The sequence below is a fragment of the Pongo abelii genome, chromosome 11, assembly GCF_028885655.2.
Source record: "Pongo abelii isolate AG06213 chromosome 11, NHGRI_mPonAbe1-v2.0_pri, whole genome shotgun sequence".
NCBI lineage: Eukaryota > Metazoa > Chordata > Mammalia > Primates > Hominidae > Pongo > Pongo abelii.
Window position 1 is genome coordinate 62,038,978 of NC_071996.2, and position 20,418 is coordinate 62,059,395.

At 37.5% G+C, this 20,418-nt stretch overlaps 1 protein-coding gene across 10 annotated transcripts in view; it reads right to left on the minus strand.

The window, feature by feature from the left end:
* BAZ2B (bromodomain adjacent to zinc finger domain 2B) overlaps positions 1-20,418 on the minus strand; it is a 395,277-nt gene that overhangs the window by 256,148 nt on the left and 118,711 nt on the right. Inside the window, exon 1 of one of the 10 annotated variants that reach the window (XM_054548939.2) lies at positions 5-96. The exons of the other annotated variants lie outside the window; for them this stretch is intronic. The gene's annotated coding sequence lies outside the window, so the exon portion shown is untranslated. Of the gene's footprint in view, positions 1-4; positions 97-20,418 lie in introns of those variants that run through there. 10 annotated transcript variants of the gene reach the window in all.

The following is a 20,418-nucleotide window of genomic DNA, read 5'->3' on the forward strand; positions in this document are numbered from 1 at the left end:
ACACCTGTAATCCCAGCACCTTAGGAGGCTGAGGTGATAGGAATGCTGGAGCCCAGGAGTTTGAGACAGCAGTGAGCTATGACCACCCCAGTGCACTCCAGCCTGGTTGACAGAGCAAGAGCCTGTCTCATAAAAAAAAAAAAAGTACATAAATGAAAATTAGGTCATTTTCAGCAGTTAATTCACCTGTGAGATCATTTTTATTGTTGTCTACCTTAATTCAAGTAAGCCAGGTCAATAGATTAAAATACAAAAAAAAATCCATGATGAAATAAGTCTGTGCACAGTCTCTGATACATAGTACGTTTTCAATATACATGTGTTAAACTAAGTTGTATATATTATCTATGCCTCACCTTCCTCTGAGGTACATACCAGTGTAAGGAGAATAAAGATTCTTATCTATGGTTTAAAACTTAAAACTTAGAATGCTCTTACTTAGAAACCAATTTCACTTTAGAAAACAGAATTTCATTAAATTTTTTTTTTTTTTTTTTTTGGAGACAGAGTCTGTGGCCCAGGCTGGGGTGCAGTGGTGCAATTTCAGCTCACTGCAATCTCTACTTCCTGGGTTCAAGAGATTCTCTTGCCTCAGCCTCCCGAGTAGTTGGGACTACAGGTGCACGCCACCATGCCTGGCTAATTTTTGTATTTTTAGTAGAGACAAGGTTTCACTGTTGGCCAGGCTGGTCTCGAACTCCTGACCTCGTGATCCGCCCACCTCGGCCTCCCAAAGTGCTAGGATTACAGGCGTGAGCCACTGCACCCAGCCTCCTGACAGTATTTTTAATAGGATTTCACAATATAGAAGAAGACAGGATATAAAAAGTGTAAGTAATACTCAATTAGAAAATCTTTCCTATATATCACCCTGAGAAGACAGTGACCTCACCTTGACTGACCTTTTCCTGCCATTTATATCCCAGCACATTTTCCACCCTTTCTCTGTCTCTGTCTTATTTCCACTTGTCAAGCAAAAAGCAACCTTCTCCAGAAATACTTTTTAACCTCTGACCTCTCCCTTCCAACTCTAGTTGTACCTCATCGCACTCCCTGCAGGTTGGATAAGTATGGTAATCCTAATATTCCATAAGATGCTGTGCATATCTTTATCATTGAATAATTTATCCCCTATTGTTAGCATTTTCTTTTTTTGTTTTTTTGAGATGGAGACTCACTCTGTTGCCCAGGCTGGAGTGCAGCGGCACAATCTCAGCTCACTGTAACCTCCTCCTCCTGGGTTCAAGAGATTTTCCTGCCTCACACTCCCAAGTAGCTGGGGTTACAGGTGCCTGCCACCATGCCTGACTAATTTTTGTATTTTTAATAGAGATGAGGTTTCACCATGTTGACTAGGCTGGTCTTGAATTCCTGACTGCAAGTGAACCACCCACCTTGGCCTACCAAAGTGCTGGGATTATAGGCATGAGCCACCACGCTCAGCCAGGATTTTCTTTTTATCAATTTGTTTTCTGTCTTCAAATTTCATAAAAGCCAGGATTATGTCTGATACTGATGGGGTTCAGGAAATGCTCTCCCAAAAAACATGACACTGTGACATACTGAATATTTTAAGCTAAAGAAATCTGAGAAACAGCATGTGCGGGAAGCTTAGCCATGAATCTAGGATGTGTAGAAAGAAAGGCATTTTTTCTTCCCTATAATATGTAGTAGATGCTGTGGTGTAGTAATAAATATTTGATCTTTACCCCTAGTTACTGGTACAGAAACCTAAAAACTCTGGAATTTGCTGTCTCTTATGCTAAACAGATGACTTATGGGGTGGGGAGAGCTAGACAGCATCATCATGGGTCTGCTCTGCAGAAAAACCAACCACATGATTAGGGAGTTAGAGCTTTCAGCCCTACTCCCTGACCTCCAGAAGAGGGGAAAGGGGCTGAGTTCAATTGCTAATGGCCAATTGTCTTAGTCCCTATTCTGCTGCTATAACAGAATGGCACAGAATGGGTAGTTTATAAATACTAGCAGTTTATTTTGCTCACAGTTCTGGAGGCTGGGAAGCCCAAGAGCATGGCACTGACATCTTGTGATGGCCTCCATGCTCCATCATAACAGGACGGAAGGGCAAGGGAGTGCCCGAGATAAAGAGAGGATATCTGTCAAATCCATCTCTTGATCAGGAGCCTACTCCCAAGATAACAAACCCACTTCCCAGGTAAGTGCATTAATCCCTTCATAAGGGTGGAGCCCTTGTGGCCTAATCACATCTTCAAGGCTGCACCTCTGAATACTGTGACAATGGCAACATCAAGTTTCAACATGATTTTTGGAAGGGACATTCAAACCACAGCACCAGTTTTCATCAAGCATGCCTATGTAATTAAACCCCCATAAAAACCACTAAATTATGGGATTTGTAGAGTTTCCAAGTTGGTAAACAGATCCATGTGCTGAGAGGGTAGCACACCCTGACTCCACGGGGACAGAGGCTCCTATGCTCAGGATCCTATTACACATTGCCTTATATACCTCACCAACTGGATGCTCATTTGTTATCTGTTATAATAAACTGTAAGTATAGCACTTTCCTGAGCTCAATGAGTCATTCTAGCAAATAACTGAAACTGAAGGGGGTTGTGGGAACCTCTGATTAGTTTCAGCCTGTCAGAAATGTGAGTAACCGAGAGACCCTATTGGTGGCTGGCAACTGAAGTGGGGACAGTATTATGGGACTGAGACCTTAAACTGTGGGGTCTACAATAACTTTGAACAGTTACTGTCAGAATGGAATTAAATTGTTGAGACAAAGTTGGTGCTGAATAATTGGAGAATTTGTTTTTGGAAAAGCACACACAATACTCAATACATTTATTTTGGATAAATCAATAAATGAGTGAAAGTGAACAATAAATAAAAGATATATTAAACTACTCATATATTTTATTATTATTATGCATAGGCATGCTTTTAACACTTTTTAGAGCTAGATTTCTGCTGTTCTTGCAATTCATTTGTATTGAATTTTTCCATATAGATAGTGCTTGCTTTTATATTTTACAATTATTTTAACATAAGCACACGCTTTTAAACTATTATTTTCAAGTTTAAAAACACTTGAGCCAACATGCATTACCAAAACCAAAACAAAAACAAAAATCAGATTCTCCTTTATGAAAGACAGAGATTAGCATGAATGTACCTGCCTCTCTCTTAATATTATTTATCCTAAGCAACATGAGAATGAGGATTGTGTTTAATTGGAATTTTCTTTTCCAGAGATTAATAGGGTGCTTAGAAGAACATGAGAAGTGCTCACTACCTGCTGGAAAATAAAAAGAAATATTATGAGGGCAAAATATCACAAAGAGGACCAGAAAGTGGGAAAGGAGATAGTTTTCTAGAAAACTGAAAAAGGACTAAAAAATTAGGGGTGGGGTATAACTAAATTGGGCCAAAGATTATAAGTGACCTTGAAGAAAGTAATTTCAGATAAAATAGCAAGAAAAGTTAAATTTTGGATTATTTTGGCCAGAATTGCCAAAATAATCTTGAAAAGGAAGAATAAAGTTGGAAGGTTCACACTTTCTGATTTCAATTTACTACAAAGCTACAGTAATCAAAGCAGAGTAGCATGGCTTAATGCTAGACCTTTAGATCAACAGAATAGAATTGAGATTCAAGAAACAAACCCTTGCTTACATGTATAGTCAAATGATATTTGACAAGGGTGTCAAAACAATTCAATAGGGAAAGAATATCTTTTCAACAAAAGGTGCTGGAACAACTGAATATCCACATGTAAAAGTAGGAAACTGGACCCCTACCTCACACCATACACAAAAAGGAACTAAGAATGAATCAATGACCCAAACATAAGAGCTAAAAACGTAAAATTCCTGGGAGAAAATAAAGGCGTAAATCTTCTTGACCTTGGATTAGGCAATGTTTACTTAGATATGGCATCAAAAGCACAAGCAATCAAAGGAAAAGTAGATAACGTGGACTTTTGTCCTTCAAAGGACACTATTAAGAAAGTGAAAAGACAACCTACAGAATGGGAGAAAATATTTGTATATCATATATCTGAAGACAGTTGTATCCAAAATATATTTTTAAAAAACTCTTATAACTACTCAATAATTAAAAACAACACAGCCAGGCACAGGTGGCTCACATCCATAATCCTAGCACTTTGGGAGGCCAAGGTAGGTAGATCGCTTGAGCCCAAGAGTTCAAGACCAGCCTGGGTAACACGGCAAAATCCCTTATCTACAAAAAAATATAAAAATTGGCTGGGCGTGTTGGCATGTGCCCATAGTCCCAGCTACTCGGGTGGCTGAGGGGGAAGATCCCTAGAGCCTGGGAGGTTGAGCCTACAGTGAGCCATGATGTGCCACTGCACTCTACCCAGGATGACACAGTGAGACCCAGACCCTGACAGATGGAGAGACTGACAGACACACACACACACACACACACACACACACACACAGCACAATTTTAAAATGGGCAAAGGGTCTGAATAGACATTTTATCAAAAAAAGATACACAAATGGCCAATAAGCATAAGAAAAGATGCTTAATATCATTAGTCATCAGAGAAATGCAAATCAAAACCACAATGAGATGGCACTTCGCACTCACTAGAATGGCTAAAAAACAAACAAACAAACAAAACAAAACAAAAAAACCTAATAAGTGTTTGTAAGGATGTGGGGAAACTGGAACCCTTACACAATGCCAGTGGGATTGCAAAACATTGCAGCCACTTTAGAAAACATTTTGGCAGTTCCTCAATAAGTTAAACAGAGTTATGTCACCCAGCAATTCCATTCCTAGTTATATACACAAGAGAACTACAAACATATGTCCATAAAAAAACCTACACGTATGTAGGTTTTGTACATGAATGTTCACAGCAGCATTATTCATAATTATTCAAGTGTTCATCAAATAATAAATGGATAAACAAAATATGACATACTCATACAATGAAATATTATTTGGTAAGAAAATGAAATGAGGGCTGGGCGCGGTGGCTCACGCTTGTAATCCCGGCACTTTGGGAGGCTGAGGCAGGTGGATCACGAGGCCAAAAGTTCGAGATCAGCCTAACCCCATCTCTACTAAAAATACAAAAATTAGCCGGGCATGGTGGCACGCGCCTGTAATCCCAGCTACTCAGGAAGCTGAGGCAGGAGAATTACTTGAATCCAGGAGGCGGAGGTTGCAGTGAGCCAAGATCCTACCACTGCATTCCAGCCTGGGTAACACAGCAAGACTCCATCTCAAAAAAAAAAAAGAAAAGAAAGAAAAAGAAAATAAAATGAAGTTGTAATACATGCTGCAACAGGGATGAACTTGGAAAGCATTATGTTACATGACACAAGCCAGTCACAAAAAACCATATATTGTATAATTCCACTTACACGCAATGTCCAACATAGGCAAATCCATAGAGAGAGAAAGTAGGATAGGGGGTAATGGGAGTTGGGGGAACAGGAAATGGAGAATGACTCCACAGGGAGTCCTATGCTTCTGTGCTCAGTACCCTTTTGGACCTTCCCTCATACATACCAGGGTTACTCCAGCCTGGGCGACAGAGCAACACTCTGCCTCCCAAAGAAAAAAAACCATGCAAAAAGGGAGAGTAGATAGCCTGAAAGAGGTTAAAATATACTGGATAAAAAATAGAAGTGAAGTCAATTCAACAGGCATGTATCAAGTACTTACCATATTCTAGACACAGAGTTATACAGAGTTACATTAGGGATATAAAGGTAAATGGAGGAATTCATTAAGTTGAGAAGGCTTAACAAACCTTTGCCTCCAATCAAGCCAACACCCAAATGATCCAAATGAAATTATAACTGCTTTTAAGGTTGGACCACAGTATTTGCCACTACTTAATTATTGAACCTCTCTAAGATTCCTAACCTGTAAAGTGTGGAATGGAGACCCTAGATCACTCACTTCTAAAATTTGAAGAGTCAAAACAATGTTGGCAGACTAGAAATTGGAATAATAGGTCAAAATCCACAAAAAGCATGATTATATGTACTTCATTAACATGATTATAAAACTCTTGAAGTGATACTAGTATGTACTCAAGAATATCATTTTCAAAAGATAAAAATTTTAATATGATTGAATATGAAATCTCCAAAAATACACTCTTAGAAAATCTAAGAATCTATGTTTTCCTTCATTCATTTTAGACTACATGAAGTTTGGAGGACAGAAAGCTCAATTCTACAAACAGCAGCCTAAAATGCTAGGACCAAAATTCACATACATTAGTAAAATATCTTTCCTTTAAGATTTAGAAACTTAAATAATTTCTGAGAAACAAACAGCTTCACAACATTACTAAGAATATAAATTAGCTCCACAATGTTATTTAAAAGGTCAACTAAACCTAGCTGCTCTTACTAAGAATCAGTAAGGGAAATCTGAATTTGATTCCTAGATTTACTATACACTAGCTATGTAATCTTGGGCAAGTTACTTAGTCACATCTCAGTTTCCTCAACTGTAAGTAGAACAAATATACCCACCTAAAAGAATTCTTGTGAGGATTACACAAATAAATATATGGAAAGCTCTAACAGCATAACATCAACGTGGTCAAAAGATGTTGACAGATAATTTATAGAAAAAAATAAAAGAGATCAGTCTGGTCAACAAAGTGAGACCCCGTCTTTACAAAAAATAAAAAGGAACAAATAAATAAGAAAGAAATAAAGGTGACCAATACATGAAAATAAACTAAATCGTGCAGAGAAATGCAAATTTGAACAAATTTGAGTCATCATTATGCACCAATCAGATTATCAAAGGTTTAAAAAAAAAAAAAAGAACCCAGAATTAGTAGTTTTAGAGTGAGTGTAAATTGATACCACCACTCCGAAAGGCAGTTCAGTAATAAGTATAAAAGTTTTGGCTGGGCACAGTGGCTCACACCTGTAATCCCAGGACTTTGGGAGGCTGAGGCGGGTGGATCACGAGGTTGGGAGTTCGAGACCAGCCTTGCTAACATAGTGAAACCCCGTCTCTACTAAAAATACAAAAAATTAGCTGGGTGTGGTGACGAATGCCTGTAGTCCCAGCCACTTGGGAGGCTGAGGCAGGAGAATCGCTTGAACCCAGGAGGCAGAGGTTGCGGTGAGCCGAGATCACACCACTGCACTTCAGCCTGGGCTACAGAGTGAGACTGTGTCTCAAAAAAAAAAAAGGAAAGTGTGGCCAGGCACAGTGGCTCACACCTGTATTCTCAGCCCTTTGGGAGAAAAAGGCTGGAAGACTACTTGAGCCCAGGAGTTCAAGACCAGCCTGGGCAACACAGTGAGACCCTCATTTTTCCAAAAAATTTTAAAAATTAGTTGGGTGCAGTGGTGCATGCCTCTAGTCCCAGCTACTCGGAAGGCTGAGGCAGGAGGATCACTTGAACCCAGGGGGTCAAGGCCGCAGTGAGCCATGATGGCACCACTGCACTCCATCCTAGGTGACAGAGTGAGATCCTATCTCTAAAACAAATTTACTTAAAAAATAACATGTTCCAAAACATATTATTGATTAAAAAGGAAAATTACAAACCAGTAGAGTATGACCTTATTTTATAAATGTGTGTGTATATTTATAGGGAAGAGCATTTACCACGTTAAAGAGGTTAGCTCCAAATAGTAGAATTTTAAGTAATTTAACTGTCTTTAAAAAATTCTTTCTGCATTAGTTACACTTTCTATAAGTATGCATTACCTTTATAATCAGAAAAAAACTATTTTGATTTCTTTAAATAAATTTGAAAAACAAAGAACTAAAAGAGGATACCAGTTCTTGGTCCAATGATTGTTTTCACTACACAAAATGATTTGCTTGATCCAAGCAAATGTTAAGTTAGGGAGGAAAAATACTTTAAATGTGCCCTAAGATTAGAGAAACCTGACAGCCTAGGGAAAGATGAAAAATAATAACAATTATGTGACAAGACTCAAGAATATCTCTATCTTAAAACATATCTGCTTTAGTTTAGATTGACCGAAGTCCTTTTATACACCACAAGAAATAAAACTAGGTACCTTAATGAGAAGGAGAAAGGCTAAAGAAATAGCTAAGAAACTTACTAAACACACTGAAACTTATCATACTGCTTTTCAAGCTATTCTTAAAGTAATTAAAAGAATTATTCAACATGAGAAAAGAACTGGTTCATTTATGTTAGAGGACTTAAGTAATTTAAAGAAAGCTACATCAAACTGTCTGAAACCTCACTTGTTTTCACTTGTCATTAATTACCTACCAAGATATCACCTGCTGACAAAAAGAAAAACCTAAAGACATACAAACTTTAACTTTCCCTAGTATGAACACATGAAAACTGTTATTTTCCCTTACAAAAACTCTAGTGCTTAGCTTTCTTATTTGAATTCAGGAAAGAGTACTAAATGAAGACAAAAATTCAAAGCAAAAGGAACAACACTGAACAACAGCGTCAAGAAATAGACTCTGGTTTCAATTTTCCACTAACTCTTAATTTTATAAGTAAAACAAGAAGATTGACAAGAGCTTCAAATACTTTTAATGGAGGATCAGTGACACAATACACTCTTTGAAAAATTCACAGTTCAGGAAAAAAAGAAAAGTTCTATGGTAAAATAAGTTCAGAAAATTGTGCACACCCTTTGCCCTTTTTGGAGATCCATAATGCAGAAAAGAAAATACTTCTGTATAACCCAATGTTTCCCAAAATGAGAGACAAACAAAATGTCCCCCAACAAAGGAATGATTTAAAAATGCTTACATTAGACAGATCAACGAGACAAAAAGTTAACAAGGATATCCAGGAAGTGAACTCAGCTCTGCAGCAAGCAGACCTAATAGACATCTACAGAACTCTCTACCCCAAATCAACAGAATATACATTCTTCTCAGCAACACATCTCACTTATTCCAAAATTGACCACACAGTTGGAAGTAAAGCAGTCCTCAGCAAATGTAAAAGAACAGAAATTTTAACAACTGTCTCTAGGACCACAGTGCAACCAAACTAGGAATCATGATTAAGAAACTCACTCAAAACCGCTCAACTACATGGAAACTGAACAACCTGCTCCTGAATGACTACTGGGTACATAACTAAATGAAGGCAGAAATAAAGATGTTCTTTGAAACCAATGAGAACAAAGACATAACATACCACCACCTCTGGGACACATTCAAAGCAGTGTGGAGAGGGAAATTTATAGCACTAAGTACCCACGAGAAAGCCGGAAAGATCTAAAATTGACACCCTAACGTCACAATTAAAAGAACTACACAAGCAACAGCAAACAAATTCAAAAGCTAACAGAAGACAACAAATAACTAAGATCAGAGCAGAACTGAAGGAGACAGAGACACAAAAAAACCCTTCAAAAAATCAATGAATCCAGCAGCTGGTTTTTTGAAAACATCAACAAAACTGATAGATCGCTAGTAAGACTAATAAAGAAAAGAGAGAAGAATCAAATAGACGCAATAAAAAATGATAAAGTAGATATCACCACCGATTCCACAAAAATACAAACTACCATCAGAGAATACTATAAACACCTCTACGCAAATAAAAACAAGAAAATCTAGAAGAAATGGATAAATTCCTGGACACATACACCCTCCCAAGACTAAACCAGGAAGAAGTTGAATCCCTGAATAGATCAATAACAAGCTATGAAATTGAGGCAATAATTAATAGCCTACCAACAAAAACAAGTCCAGGACCAGATGGATTCACAACCGAATTCTACCAGAGGTACAAAGAGGAGCTGGTACCATTCCTTCTGAAACTATTCCAATCAATAGAAAAAGACGGAATCCTCCCTAACTCATTTTAATGCCAGCATCATCCTGATACCAAAGCCTGGCAGAGACACAACAAAAAAAGAGAATTTTAGACCAATATCCCTGATGAACATAGATGCAAAAATCCTCAATAAAATACTGGCAAACTGAATCCAGCAGCAAAAGCTTATCCAACACGATCAAGTTGGCTTCATCCCTGGGATGCAAGGCTGGTTCAACATACACAAATCAATAAATGTAATCCATCATATAAACAGAACCAAAGACAAAAACCACATGATTATCTCAATAGATGCAGAAAAGGCCTTCGACAAAATTTAACAGCCCTTCATGCTAAAACCTCTCAATAAACTAGGTATTGATGGGATGTATCTCAAAATAATAAGAGCTATTTATGACAAACCCACAGCCAATATCATACTGAATGGGCAAAAACTGGAAGCATTCCCTTTGAAAACTGGCACAAGGCAGGGATGCCCTCTCTCACTACTCCTATTCAACATAGTGTTGGAAGTTCTGGCCAGGGCAATCAGGCAGGAGAAAGAAATTAAGGGTATTCAATTAGGAAAAGAGGAAGTCAAATTGTCCCTGTTTGCAGATGACATGATTTTATATTTAGAAAACCCCATCGTCTCAGCGCAAAATCTTCTTAAGCTGATAAGCAACTTCAGCAAAGTCTCAGGATACAAAATCAATGTGCAAAAATCACAAGCATTCCTATATACCAATAATAGAGAAACAGCCAGATCATGAGTGAACTCCCATTCACAATTGCTTCAAAGACAATAAAATACCTAGGAATCCAACTAACAAGAGATGTGAAGGACCTCTTCAAGGAGAACTACAAACCACTGCTCAACGAAATAAAGGATGACACAAACAAATGGAAGAACATTCCATGCTCATGGATAGGAAGAACCAATATCGTGAAAATGGCCATACTGCCCAAGGTAATTTATAGATTCAATGCCATCCCCATCAAGCTACCAATGACTTTCTTCACAGAATTGGAAAAAACTACTTTAAAGTTCATATGGAACCAAAAAAGAGCTCGCGTTGCCAAGACAATCCTAAGCCAAAAGAACAAAGCTGGAGGCATCACACTACCTGACTTCAAACTATACTGCAAGGCTACAGTAACCAAAACAGCATGGCTACAGTAACCAAAACAGACATAGAGACCAATGGAACAGAACAGAGCCCTCAGAAATAATACCACACATCTACAACCATCTGATCTTTGACAAACCTGACAAAAACAAGAAATGGGGAAAGGATCCCCTATTTAATAAATGGTGCTGGGAAAACTGGCTAGCCATATGTACAAAGCTGAAACTGGATCCCTTCCTCACACCTTATACAAAAATTAATTCAAGATGGATTAAAGACTTAAATGTCAGACCTAAAATCATAAAAACCCTAGAAGAAAACCTAGACCATACCATTCAGGACATAGGCATGGGCAAAGACTTCATGACTAAAACACCAAAAGCAATGGCAACAAAAGCCAAAACTGACAAATGGGATCTAATTAAACTAAAGAGCTTCTGCACAGCAAAAGAAACTACCATCAGACTGAACAGGCAACCTACAGAATGGGAGAAAATTTTTACAATCTACCCATCTGACAAAGGGCCAATATCCAGAATCTACAAAGAACTTAAACAAATTTACAAGAAAAAAAAAATCAAACAACCCCGTCAAAAAGTAGACAAAGGATATGAACAGACACTTCTCAAAAGAAGACATTTATTCAGCCAACAGACACATGAAAAAATGCTCATCATCACTGGCCATCAGAGAAATGCAAATCAAAACCACAATGAGATACCATCTCACACCAGTTAGAATGGTGATCATTAAAAAGTCAGGAAACAACAGGTGCTGGAGAGGATGTGGAGAAACAGGAACACTTTTACACTGTTGGTGGGACTGTAAACTAGTTCAACCATTGTGGAAGACAGTGTGGTGATTCCTCAAGGATCTAGAACTAGAAATACCACTTGACCCAGCTGTCCCATTACTGGGTATACACCCAAAGGATTAGAAATCATGCTGCTATAAAGACACATGCACATGTATGTTTACTGCGGCACTATTCACAATAGCAAAGAATTGGAAACAACCCAAATGTCCATCAATGATAGACTGGATAAAGAAAATGTGGCACATATACACCATGGAATACTATGCACCATAAAAAAGGATGAGTTCATGTCCTTTGTAGGGATATGGATGAAGCTGGAAACCATCATTCTCAGCAAACTATCGCAAGGACAGAAAACCAAACACCGCATGTTCTCACTCATAGGTGGGAATTGAACAATGAGAACACTTGGACACAGAGTCAGGAACATCACACACTGGGGCCTGTCGTGGGGTGGGGGGAGGGGGAGGGATAGCATTAGGAGATATACCTAATATAAATTACAAGTTAATGGGTGCAGCACACTAACATGGCACATGTGTACATATGTAACAAACCTGCACGTTGTGCACATGTACCCTAGAACTTCAAGTATAATAAAAAAAATGCTTACACATCACTGTATAATCCTTTTAAAGAAAACGTATTTATATATATTCACATGGCAGACTTCTGTGACATAGGTAGAATATATAATCAAACTGCAGAATAATGCATATTTAATTAGATTTTAACAAATAAGTATATATATTCATATGCATATTAAAAAGGTCTGAAAGAATGTACAGCAAACCATTTTAAAGTAACTCTGGAAGTTGCAATCAGCAGGGCCAAAGGGAATATATCTACTTTATGAATGGACAGATTTGAGTTTCTCCAGTAAGAATATATCGTTTTGTAATACAATAAGTAGCCAACAGAAAAGATAAATGCACCGGGTAAGTTCACATACTTTTTTTTGAGACTCTGTAGCTCAGGCTGGAGTGCAGTGTGCGATCACGGCTCACTGCAGCTTCAGCCTCCCAGGTTCAAGCTCAGCCTCCGGAGTAGCTGAGACAACAGGCCAGCACTACAACATCTAAATAATTTTTGTATTTTTTTAAAGAGATGGGGTCCCACTATGTTGCCCAGGCTGGTCTTGAACTCCTGGACTCCAGTGATCAGCCCACCTCAGCCTCCCAAAGTGCTGGGATTACAGGTGTAAGCCACTGGGCCTGGATGTTCATATTATTTAAAATAAATCTTTTCACAACAAAAATCTATTGGCTCTGTTATAAATATGAAATTTAACACATTTCTTCTAACACAATGTATCTCCAGGTTACTGAATTAAAGACTTCCTAAGATATTCACTGAGGCGTTACCTCAGTGTGTATAAAAATACACCCTGGGAACACTTAAATGCTTATAATAATCAATAGTTAAGTAAATGACTAAATATCAACCCAAGAGAATTTTTCAATTTGCTTATTTTGTTTATGAATTGCCTACAGTTTTATAAGGATTTTGAAAGCTAACTCAACAAAAAATGATGTGTATAATTATGTAGAATACATAGCAATACAAAATACTTATACATATAAGTAAAAAAATTCCAATGCATATTTGTGTTATTTTACCTGTAAAAAATACGAAATACATTCTTTTTTCTTTTCTTTTTTTTTTTTTTGTTGAGATGGAGTTTCACTCTTGTTGCCCAGGCTGGAGTACAATGGCGCGATCTCAACTCACTGCAACCTCTGCCTCCCAGGTTCAAGTGATTCTTCTGCTTAAGCCTACCAAGTAACTGGGATTACAGACGCCCACCACCACACCCAGCTAATTTTTGTATTTTTAGTAAAGACAGGGTTTCGCCATATTGGCCAGGCTGGTCTAGAGCTCCTGAGCTCAGGTGATCTGCCTGCCTCAGCCTCCCAAAGTGCTGGGATTACAGGTGTGAGCCACCACATCCAGCCATGAAATATATTCTTTCATAAACTGAGCAAACATCATGCAAGTCATGTTATGTTTACCACTTATGAAACAGACTGCAGGAGTCACAGCACTTGCCAATCAAGAAGCTTACAGTCAAGTGGAACAAACATAAGTAAATCAATTATTATAGTACAATGGCATTCATGCATTCCATAAAAACGTATGTAGTGCCTACTGTGTAGCAGATATTGTCTAGATGTTACTCATTTGTGAACAAAAAGAAAAAAAATTCTTGCCTTCTTCATGGGGAGAGACAGATAACAAAAATATAAATAAAAAAACATATATAGCATATTTCAAGGCCATAAGTATATGGGGTGGAAATAAAGCAGAAAAAGAGAGAGTACAGGGCAGAGGGTTTGTGATTTTTGTTAGTGTTAAGGTAAACTTCATGTGGAAGTGTACATCTGAGCAATGGTTTGAAAGATGTTAAGAACAAGCCATAAGGTTATTTGAAGGAATAGCAAATACAAATAGCTTGAGGGAAGAATGTGTCTGATAAGTATACAAGAAACAACAAGAAGGTTAGTGTAGCTGGCCCAGAGTGAAGAAGAAGTGTATTAAGAAATAGGAGAGAGGTAAAATGCTGCGACGAAGATCATGTAGTGTAGGGTCTTGTAAAGACTCTTGCACTGTAAGATCATTGTAAAGTCATGGTGAGGTGTGAAGACAGGAGGGATGTAATCTGATTTAGGGGTTTTTTTTGAGACGGAGTCTTGCTTTATTGCCAGGCTGGAATGCAGTGGCATGATCTCGGCTCACTGCATCCTCCACGTCCCAGGTTCAAGCGATTCTCCTGCCTCAGCCTCCCGAGTAGCTGGGACTACAAGCACGCACCACCACACCGGGCTAATTTTTGTATTTTTAGCAGAGACATGGTTTCACCATGTTGGCCAGGATGGTCTCCATCTCTTGACCTCATGATCCTCCCCACTCGGCCTCCCAAAGTGCTGGGATTACAGGTGTGAGCCACTGTGCCCAACCTGATTTAGGTTTTAAGAGGATCACTTTGGTTGCTATGTTGATAATAGACTCTTGGGAGTAGGAGCAGAAGCCATTTAGACGGCTACTACAAATATCCAAGAAATGATTGTAACCTGGGCCATAGAACAGTGAAGGTGATGAAAAGTGGTGAGAATTGGAATATATTTTCAAAGTAGAGTCAACACAATTTGTTGACGCCTTATAAGTGGGATATGAGAGGAGTTAAGATACAGAAAAGAAGAGTCACAAATGTAGACAAGAAAGGAGTCAAGGATGACAGGACATGGTTTAGATCTGGGTCCTCACCAAATCTCATGCTGAAATGTAATCTCCAGTATTAAAGGTGGAGCCTGGTGGGAGGTGATTGGATCATAGGGGTGGATTTCTCATGAATGTCTTAGAACCATACCCTTGGTATTGTTCTTGCAATAGTGAGTTCTTGGGAGATCTAGTCATTTAAAAGTGTATAGCACCTGGCCACTCTCTCGCTTGCTCCTGCTTTCACCATGTGATGTGCCTTCTCCCCCTTTGCCTGCTGTCATGATTGGGAGCTTCCTGAAACCTCCCCGGAAGCAGATGCCACTATACTTCCTGTACAGCCTGCAGAACCATGAGCCAATTAAACCTCTTTTCTTATAAATTACCCAGTCTCAAGTATTTCTTTAAAACAGTGCAAGAACAGACTAATAAAATAGCGTTTTCTTGGTATATGCAATGAGAATGAGTTGTCACTAAGATGGGGAAGACTGTTATAGAGATAGGCTTGGAGTGGTAAAGTCAAACTTTTGACACTGAACATGTTAAATTTAAGATGCCTCGTCAGTGTGCAGGTAGAGAAGTCAAGAAGACAAGAAGACAACTGGCTGTAAGAGTGAAGTGGCTTGCTCCACTTTAAGGAATGTGATAGGAAACTTCTCTTTTAGGGATGTAGTCGCAAAGAACACAATGATTTACAATTAGGGGATCCATCTTCACAGATAAAATATTGTCTGGCCCTCAACAGAAACATAAAAAAATATGGCAAATGAATGTGAAAACTGTATTAAATGTTTACATTTATATGTATATGTATTTTTTATGATTTCCTGTTTTGACCTTTTTGATTAAATGAATAGCTATCAAATACAGTTGGATTGGATAAGAAGTCTGTTGCTGTAAATTTTGCAAATAATGGTTAAAAGCTATTTTTAAATATGTTAAGTATCCATACTAGAAATATTCTAAATATAATGGTTAACAGACTTCTATTTTCTCCTTAATTGTCTATTTCTGATACCCAGAATTATTTAATAAAATCAGTTAGGTATTTCCTACATGTTAGTTTTATAACTGTAATATAGTGATGCCTTCATTCAATGACTAGGACTTTGTCCCTATGCTAAATGGCACCAGCCAGACTGCTTTCATGTTTTTCAGTTTCCTCTCTTATTAGAAGGCTTGTCAGCTGTGACCTGCTTGCTGCCTAAATGCTTACTTAAAGCTAATCTTTTCAACATTATTGGCTTAAATAAATGACTTTTTTCTTTACATGTCTACTTATGCCAAATTTTTGGCAAAAGTCACCTTTACATTGCTAACTCAGAAACTTTAAGTATGAGTAAGGCAGATTTCATACTCAGAATCTGAATGTACAAGTCAGTCATTTTATATGTGCTTAGAAGTAGATTATTGTTTTTACACTAATTATTTTACAACATCAGCTTTAACTTTAAAATTTCACATTAAACCTAAGAACCCATTGCTATTTACTATTAATTTATTGATAATCTATACATTGTGGTAATGATATTACAATTATAATTTTTTACATCTGACACAGCAAAAAAGAATTTGTGAGGATCTCAAGACTAAAAGTTATTACTTAACCCTTGAAAATGTCTGTTTTATTTTGTGACCCAAACAGTTTTGTTTTGATTTTTCGTAGGGAAAGTGCTAGGCTATATATACAAATCTGCTGAACAAAAATAAATAAATCATCTACACAGAATTCAGAATTTTTCTTATAAATTACTACTAACCTTGCTATCAAGCTACCTTAAAAGTGTTATCAATTTTCAGTTGAACCAGTTTATCAACTTCAGGCTTCTAAGTTTCTTACTGAAGAATAAAAAATTTAAGGAAGACCAATAATTATTACCTTTGTTCTGTATCCAAACATTACTGATATAAATGAATTATTTATCTTGAACATTAAAAGACTTAAATCCTAGCACTTTGGGAGGCTGAGGCAGGGGGACTGCTTGAGACTAGGAGTTCAAGAACAACCTGAGCAACAAAATGAGATCCTGTCCCTACTTAAAAATAATATAAAACATTTTTTAAAAACTAAAGAATAACTAAAAACACATTGAAAAATTAAAATTATTCCATATAGAATATACTTAGGCTTGCATAATATAAACTCTAAAACTAAAAAATAAATTGATGTATAAAAGCTAAAATTTAGATTTTCCACTAACAGTTTGATCCTACAAGATCTTACAAGTCTGAAGAGTTCACTACCTAAGAAATAACATTTCTCTCCTCCCTCAAGTACATCTTCCAGAATGCCAATAGACATACCTTCCTAAAACCTAAACCTCACTAAACCTAATCATGTCTCTTCTCCTTTTTAATAACTTAATGTAAAAATGGGGAAAAAAGCTTTAATAATATCCTATCACCTGCAACTTTTTTTTTTTTTTTTTTTTTTTTTTTTTGAGATGGAGTATTGCTCTGTAGCCCAGGCTGGAGTGCAGTGGCACAATCCAGGCTCACTGCAAGCTCTACCTCCCGGGTTCATGCCATTCTCCTGCCTCAGCCTCCCGAGTAGCTGGGACTACAGGCGCCCGCCACCACGCCTGGCTAATTTTTTTTGTACTTTTAGTAGAGACAGGGTTTCACTGTGTTAGCCAGGACGGTCTCGATCTCCTGACCTCATGATCCACCCGCCTCGGCCTCCCAAAGTGCTGGGATTACAGGCATGAGCCACCACGCCCGACGCAACTTTCTTAATTGCCTATCTAAACCTCACCTTCCAATGTTATTTGCTAGCACTTCCTGCAATACCTGAACTTTAAGCCTGCCTGTCCTTTCCCACTTTTTACATCTGGACGTACTTCAATTCACTCATCAAAAATTCACTAAAATCTAAACTTTTTAACTAACTAATATTTACTGACTAAATTACCAAGTTTAAGGCCCAGTGCTGTGTTGCAAATATGTAACTCTTAAGATGCAGTCCTTGCCCTCAAAGTTTAACAATCTGGTGAAATTCTCCCTAAAACCTTACCCCTCTCAGAGCTACCTTTTACATTAAATCTAATTCTCCGGATGTACTTATCATACTATATAGTAATTATTTACATGACTGTTTTCCCCTACTAGTCTGTGAACACAAAGAAAAGTAACCGCGTTATTCATCTCTGTAGTTCTAGCACCTAGCAAAATGAATTACCAATAGTAGTTGCTCAATGCTGCAATGAATTGTATACAATATATCAAGAGCAAAAACAAAAAATAACAAAAAAAGGCCAGGAGCAGTGGGTAACGCCTGTAATACCAACACTTTGGGAGGCCAATGTGAGTGCACTGCTTGAGCCCTGGAGTGTTAAGATTAGCCTCGGCAACATAGTTGAGACCCGGTCTCTACTAAAAATTACACAAATTAGCCGAACACAGTGGCATGTGTCTGTAGTCCCAGCTACTCCGGAGGCTAAGGCAGAAGGATAGCTTGAGTCTAGAGATTGAGCTCACAATCTGCAGTGAGCTACGATTGTACCATTGCACTTCAGCGACTGTACCACTGCACTTCAGCCTGGGTGATAGACCAAGACCCTGGATCAAAAGAAAAAAAAAAAACCCTGCTTGCCAAATGAAACAAAATGTGACAACACCTTACCATTATATAACCATATTTAAATAAGCCTTCATTTTAATCTACAATATGATATATTTATGAATTAATGGTGAATCATCTCAGCCAACAATAACTCCAAAATAGGCTGGGTGTAGTGGTTCATGCCTGTAATCTCAACAGTTCGGGAGGCCGAGGTGAGAGAATCACTTGAACCCAGGAGTTGGAGGCTGCAGTGGGCTATGACTGGCCACTGCACTCCAGCCTAGGCAACAGAGTAAGATCTACACACACACACACACACACACGCATGCACGCACACACACACACACACACCCCTCTTAAATATGACCATAGCACACACACACACACACGCGTGCACACACACACACACACACACACACACACACACCCCTCTTAAATATGACCATAGTCCATTATTTCCCCAATGAAGACAATTCTTCACTGGGGAGGGTCCATCCCAAACTTTGCAGATGTTTAGCACTGCTGGCCCTGCAGACTCAATGTCAATAGCTCGATTTAGTCATTATGACAAACCAAAACATACAACACATTGAAAATGCTCCCTAGGTGAATAAGCAGCCCCTGAGGTGAGAACCACTGCTTAGCTTTGTGGCTCTTTTTGACTTTAATTACAAATAAATCATATATTCCATAGAGAATACTCACCATGCATCTCTAAAACAAAAACAAAATGTAAGTAAAATTAAAATTGTAGTATGAAATTATTTCCTCAAATACTGGGAACACATTTTATATAGTCAGCCACTCTACCTTAGGGAGATATACATAAGCAAAAAGGCTAAAGGCAGGCTGAAGCAGTAAGGACCAGAAAGAAAATATGGCATCTAAAGTCTACATGCAGATGCCAGAATTAAACAAACTAATTTCTTCAAAAGTAGGATATTCAAGATGATCTTTTAAAATGTGGGAAGAAATCATAAAGAACCTAACTTTTATTAAGAGAACGAGAAAAATTTGCTAACTACTAATATTTAACACATGGATGAAGACTGCTGCCACTCATAGGATTGAATATTAGGCTTTTTATGGCAAGCTACCTGGCAGGAAGAGTGTGAATTCCACATTGTAGAGGAGCTCACAGTGGTATCCTTACTCACACTGCTCAGAATCATAATTTATGGGTCTATAATGAAGTAGATTTATAAATTATACCATTCTAAGCCAACTTTCATAAAAAATGAGGGGGCTTTAAAAAGATTCCTTCCAAAAAAAAAAATGGATTAAACATAATACTAGTTAATAGAATCACAAGAAATAACACAAAGTGCCAAAGCTGATGCTTTTGCTGCTAGTTATCAGCCACACTGTGAGGAAAAAATGATGATCTCAGCCAAAAAAAACTATAAATTTAAGAAGAAACTATTTGAGTTACAGTATTTATTATTGTTAACAATCGCCTTAGTTTCTAATTCACTTTGAGAAACAGGCTAATAAGAATATAAAGCATTCACAATTAGCAAAATATCTTACACTGTTTATATAATCTTTATCTCATCCTATTTCATTTATATTTATTAGTGTATATCTGACATAAAATACTAGAATATTAGTAAATGTATAATTAGTAAATGTATATTTACTAATTATATTAGTATATGTATATACTAATATATTATATTAGTATATACTAATATATTAGTATATACTAATATAATATATTAGTAAATGTATATTAGTAAATGTATAATTAGTAAATGTATAATTTACTAGTAAATGTATAATTAGTAAATGTATAATCCATAAACAAATATACATATACTGGTGATCCATGCTCCAAAACATTTTTACTGATTGGAAACACAAAATAGTTCTAAGACCATCAATATATAAGACAGGAGTCTAAAATAATGTA